The following is a 6566-nucleotide window of genomic DNA, read 5'->3' on the forward strand; positions in this document are numbered from 1 at the left end:
ACACGTCCGTATCAACCAGCTCTATAAAAATATCACATGACCTAACCCCTCAAATGAACATAAAAAATAAATTAAAAAAAACTGTCACCTTACATCACTAAAAGTGCAACACCAAGCGATCAAAAAGGCATATGCCCCCCAAAATAGTACCAATCTAACAGTCACCTCATCCCGCAAAAAAATCATATCCTAAACTAAGACAATCGCCAAAAAAATAAAATAAAAAAAAATATGGCTCTCAGACTATGATGACGCTAAAATATGATTTTTTGGGGTTTAAAAAATGCTGTTATTGTGTAAAACTTAAGTATATATATATATATATATATATATATATATATATATATATATATATATATATAAAAAGTATACATATTAGGTATCGCCGCATCCGTAACAACCAGCTCTATAAAAATATCACATGACCTAACCCCTCAGATGAACACCGGAAAAAAATAAATATAAAAACTGTGTCAAAAAAGCAATTTTTTTGTCACCTTACATCACAAAAAGTCATATACACCCTAAAATAGTACCAAACAGTCATCTCATCCCTGAAAAAAATGAGCCCCTACACAAGACAGTCGCCCAAAAACAAAAAAACTACGGCTTTCAGAATGTGGATACACTAAAAAAGATATATTTTTTTAAATGCTTTATTATGTAAAACAGTCATATTTGGTATTGTCGCGTCCGTAACCACCTGCTCTATGAAAATACCACATAATCTTACCTGTCAGATGAACGTTGTAAATAACAAAAAATAAAAACGGTGCCAAAACAGCTATTTCTTGTTACATTGCCTCACAAAAAGTGTAATGTAGAGCAACCAAAAATCATATGTACCTTAAAATAGTACCAACAAAACTGCCACCCTATCCCGTAGTTTCCAAAATGGGTCACTTTTTTGGAGTTTCTACTCTAGGGGTGCATCAGGGGGTCTTCAAATGGGACCTGGTGTCAAAAAGCCAGTCCAGCAAAATCTGCCTCCCAAAAACCATGTGGAGTTCCTTTCCTTCTGCGCCCTGCCGTGTGCCCGTACAGCAGTTTACGACCACATATGGGGTGTTTCTGTAAACTACAGAATCGGGGCCATAAATATTGAGTTTAGTTTGGCTGTTAACCCTTGTTTTGTTAGCAGAATTTTTTTTTATTAAAATAGAAAATCTGCCAAAAAAAGTGAAATTCAGAAATTTCATCTCCATTTTCCATTAATTCTTGTGGAACACCTAGAAAGTTAACAAAGTTTGTAAAATCAGTTTTTAATACCTTGAGGGGTGTAGTTTCTAAAATGGGGTCATTTTGGGTGGTTTCTATTATGTAAGCCTCACAAAGTGACTTCAGACCTGAACTGGTCCTTAAAAAGTGGGTTTTGGAAATTTTCTGAAAAATTTCAAGATTTGCTTCTAAACTTCTAAGCCTTGTAACGTCCCCGAAAAATAAAATGTTATTCACAATAGGGGTGGGCGATATGGCCTAAAATCTATATTGCGATATAATTTTAAGCATGTGCGATATGTGATATATATCGCAATATATTGTTTTCTATATTTGGGGGGTGGGGGGGGTTAAACTTTTTTTTTTTTTTACTTTTTATTTAATAACTATATAACTATTAGCCTCCTTAAGGGCTAGAACCCTTGTCACATTCACACACCTAGAGCTCTATTGGGGTGAATAGGACTTTACACTCTCCCTGCTGCCCTGTGCTTTGTGCACACAACAGCAGGGAGCGGACCATGGCAGCCAGCCTCTCATGTGCCCCCCAGCCTCTCCCTCTTATCAGCCCCCTCTGGTAACTCAAACCCACCCTTCCTCCCCAGTATTAATCATTTGTGGCAGTGGCCACAGGGTCCCCCTCCCCCCCCCCCCATCATTGGTGGCAGTGGGCAGTTCCAATCGGAGTCCCGATCGGTTATATGACCGGCACATTCATTGGTGGCGCAGTGGCCACAGTCCCTCCCCTCCTCCTCTGTTCTCATTGGTGGTCAGCGGCAGCCGCTCACAGTGGGGAGGGAGGGACTCCTGTCCTTCTCCACTGTGCTGGCTCAGGAGAACATGGTGCGCGCCAAGAGCGTCATATAGGCGATATGCACAAAATCCATATCGTGGCACAAATTTATATTGCATATATCGCCCACCCCTAATTCACAAAATGATCCAAACATGAAGTAGACATATGGGGAATGTAAATTAATAACTATTTTTGGAGTTATTACTATTTATTATAAAAGTAGAGAAATTGAAATTTGCTAATTTTTCCAAATTTTTGGTCAATTTAGCATTAAAAAAAATAAAAAAAAATTTGACTCAATTTTACCAATGTCATGAAGTACAATATGTGACGAGAAAACAATCTCAGAATGGCCGGGATAAGTAAAAGCCTTTTAAAGTTATCACCACATAAAGTGATACATGTCAGATTTGCAAAAAATGGCCTGTCCATAAGGTGAAAAATGGCAGGGTCCTGAAGGGGTTAATCACAATGTCCACAGCAGCAAAGAACAATTCACACTGCGCAGTGTCAGAAATACTGCCAACCGGGGCCCGAAAGCCAATAATCATCCCTCCTGCAACTTGGATAAATCAATTATTTTACCCATGACGTGGGATATGTGTGCAGACAGCTTATCACACACCTTATATACCCACTGAGGGATATGTGTGCCAACAGCCTATCACACCTTATATACCCACTGAGGGATATGTGTGCAGACAGCCTATCACACCTTATATACCCACCGAGGGATATGTGTACAGATAGCCTATCACACCTTATATACCCACCGAGGGATATGTGTACAGACAGCCTATCACACCTTATATACCCACTGAGGGATATGTGTGCAGACAGCCTATCACCCCTTATATACCCACCGAGGGATATGTGTGCAGACAGCCTATCACACCTTATATACCCACCGAGGGATATGTGTGCAGACAGCCTATCACACCTTATATACCCACCGAGGGATATGTGTACAGACAGCCTATCACACACCTTATATACCCACCGAGGGATATGTGTGCAGACAGCCTATCACACCTTATATACCCACCGAGGGATATGTGTGCAGACAGCCTATCACACCTTATATACCCACCGAGGGATATGTGTACAGATAGCCTATCACACCTTATATACCCACCGAGAGATATGTGTACAGACAGCTTATCACACACCTTATATACCCACTGAGGGATATGTGTGCCAACAGCCTATCACACCTTATATACCCACTGAGGGATATGTGTGCAGACAGCCTATCACACCTTATATACCCACTGAGGGATATGTGTGCAGACAGCCTATCAAACCTTATATACCCACCGAGGGATATGTGTACAGACAGCCTATCACACACCTTATATACCCACCGAGGGATATGTGTGCAGACAGCCTATCACACCTTATATACCACCGAGGGATGTGTGTGCAGACAGCCTATTACACACCTTATATACCCACCGAGGGATATGTGTGCAGACAGCCTATCACACACCTTATATACCCACCGAGGGATATGTGTGCAGACAGCCTATCACACACCTTATATACCCACCGAGGGATATGTGTGCAGACAGCCTATCACACCTTATATACCCACCGAGGGATATGTGCGCAGACAGCCTATCACACCTTATATACCCACCGAGGATATGTGTGCAGACAGCCTATCACACCTTATATACCCACCGAGGGATATGTGTGCAGACAGCCTATCACACCTTATATACCACCGAGGGATGTGTGTGCAGACAGCCTATTACACACCTTATATACCCACCGAGGGATATGTGTGCAGACAGCCTATCACACACCTTATATACCCACCGAGGGATATGTGTGCAGACAGCCTATCACACACCTTATATACCCACCGAGGGATATGTGTGCAGACAGCCTATCACACCTTATATACCCACCGAGGGATATGTGCGCAGACAGCCTATCACACCTTATATACCCCCCGAGGATATGTGTGCAGACAGCCTATCACACCTTATATACCCACCGAGGGATATGTGTACAGACAGCCTATCACACCTTATATACCACCGAGGGATATGTGTGCAGACAGTCTATCACACCTTATATACCCACCGAGGGATATGTGTGCAGACAGCCTATCACCCCTTATATACCCACCGAGGGATATGTGTACAGACAGTCTATCACACCTTATATACCCACCGAGGGATATGTGTGCAGACAGCCTATCACACTTTATATACCCACCAAGGGTTATGTGTGCAGACAGCCTATCACACCTTATATACCCACCGAGGGATATGTGCGCAGACAGCCTATCACACCTTATATACCCACCGAGGATATGTGTGCAGACAGCCTATCACACCTTATATACCCACCGAGGGATATGTGTACAGACAGCCTATCACACCTTATATACCACCGAGGGATATGTGTGCAGACAGTCTATCACACCTTATATACCCACCGAGGGATATGTGTGCAGACAGCCTATCACCCCTTATATACCCACCGAGGGATATGTGTACAGACAGTCTATCACACCTTATATACCCACCGAGGGATATGTGTGCAGACAGCCTATCACACTTTATATACCCACCAAGGGTTATGTGTGCAGACAGCCTATCACACCCCTTATACCCACTTAGCCCACTCTGCACATGTGACTTCCTTCATGAGCTACACGAGGCCGACGTTAACAGTAGGAAGAGGTCAGGATAATGGGAATCCACTGTATATATATATAAACCATACATTATACAGATACAGTAAATATAAACCAAACGTTTAGTCTGTACTGAATAAATGAAGTCAGGTTAATGTTTTCTACATCTGTATATTATCTGACCGCTATATATCCTACTGTATATTACATATTACACTACAGTTACGTCGTCTCCTGTCCGTTATAGATCGCGGTTACGTCGTCTCCTGTCCGTCACAGATCGCGGTTACGTCGTCTCCTGTCCGTCACAGATCGCGGTTACGTCGTCTCCTGTCCGTCACAGATCGCGGTTACGTCGTCTCCTGTCCGTTATAGATCGCGGTTACGTCGTCTCCTGTCCGTTATAGATCGCGGTTACGTCGTCTCCTGTCCGTTATAGATCGCGGTTACGCCGTCTCCTGTCCGTTATAGATCGCGGTTACGTCGTCTCCTGTCCGTTATAGATCACGGTTACGCCGTCTCCTGTCCGTTATAGATCGCGGTTACGTCGTCTCCTGTCCGTTATAGATCGCGGTTACGTCGTCTCCTGTCCGTTATAGATCGCGGTTACGTCGTCTCCTGTCCGTTATAGATCGCGGTTACGTCGTCTCCTGTCCGTTATAGATCGCGGTTACGTCGTCTCCTGTCCGTTATAGATCGCGGTTACGTCGTCTCCTGTCCGTTATAGATCGCGGTTACGTCGTCTCCTGTCCGTTATAGATCGCGGTTACGTCGTCTCCTGTCCGTTATAGATCGCGGTTACGTCGTCTCCTGTCCGTTATAGATCACTGTATATTATACCAGTCACCATTACTCACCAGTGGCCTCTGGGGCGGGGCTTATCGTGACAACTGTTTAATAGGTCAGGAGCTGTCCCGATAGTCCCGTCCTCTGACGCTCCTCCCCGCTGCGGGTGTCTGGGTGACCGCCTCAGGAGGCGACACGAACACCAGAACCACCGACCCCGGCTGACGTGACCACTCCCCAGGAAAACAAGGCGCGGCCCGCAGTCCGTCCTGACCGGGAGCCGGCGTCCTCGGGGTTTCCGTTACTCGCCGTTATTTTGCCTTCGCCCCCAAACCGCTAAGTGAACGACTAGCGCCCCAGCGCTGACACGATGACCCGCCCGCGGCCCGTAATGCCACTCCACGCCATTGGTTAGTCCCTGAGGTAAAACCGCCTATTTAATAAATGTGAGAGACCTGATTGGTTAATAACCCTGTCAATCTTTTCACCTAGGACTAGAAGGAGAGAGAGAGAAAAAAGCGCCGTCGTGGATGGTTGAGGTGGCCTGTCAATCTGAAGGGGAGGGCTCTACCGTCCCCCCGCCCCTATAGTTGCGTTCTAATGGTCGTCTAGTCTGCTTATCAAATACAAGCCAAGCAAGGATCAAACCATTGCTTGTGCGGGTGAGCTGAGGTGTTTTAGTTATGCCTGTGTCTCTGGATTTGGTATGACCTGAGAAGTCAAGCGTTAAATGTGATAATATCGGGTGCGGGTCTGAGAATCCCTTAGTATTGACATTCTGTGCTCCCCCCCTTCATGTGACATGGACTCTTCTACATCGCCTTTCTATAAGGAGCTGAGGCTCTACTGGTGGCTCTCCCAGCATGCACCGCGGCGCAGAGGGTCCTCACCAGGCATGCGTCACCTTGTAGTCCTACTATGAAGAGAAATCATTGGCCAATGTGCTGTCAGTTCAGTTTCAAAATCTCTGCTTGCTGTCACTGCGCCCGTGTGACCCGGAGACTGCGCCCGTGTGACCCGGAGACTGCGCCCGTGTGACCCGGAGACTGCGCCCGTGTGACCCGGAGACTGCCCCCGTGTGACCCGGAGACTGCGCCCGTGTGACCCGGAGACTGC

General features: G+C 45.5%; 1 protein-coding gene across 2 annotated transcripts in view; it reads right to left on the bottom strand.

Annotated features, from left to right (window-relative positions):
* The window catches only part of ZCCHC14 (zinc finger CCHC-type containing 14), a 28993-nt gene extending 23141 nt beyond the window's left edge, over positions 1–5852 (bottom strand). For both annotated transcript variants that reach the window (XM_040409619.1, XM_040409618.1), the window contains exon 1: positions 5522–5852. The gene's annotated coding sequence lies outside the window, so the exon portion shown is untranslated. The remainder of the gene's footprint in view (positions 1–5521) is intronic.
* Between the last annotated feature and the right edge of the window lie 714 nt (positions 5853–6566).

The sequence above is a fragment of the Bufo bufo genome, chromosome 10 (genome assembly GCF_905171765.1).
Source record: "Bufo bufo chromosome 10, aBufBuf1.1, whole genome shotgun sequence".
Lineage (NCBI taxonomy): Eukaryota > Metazoa > Chordata > Amphibia > Anura > Bufonidae > Bufo > Bufo bufo.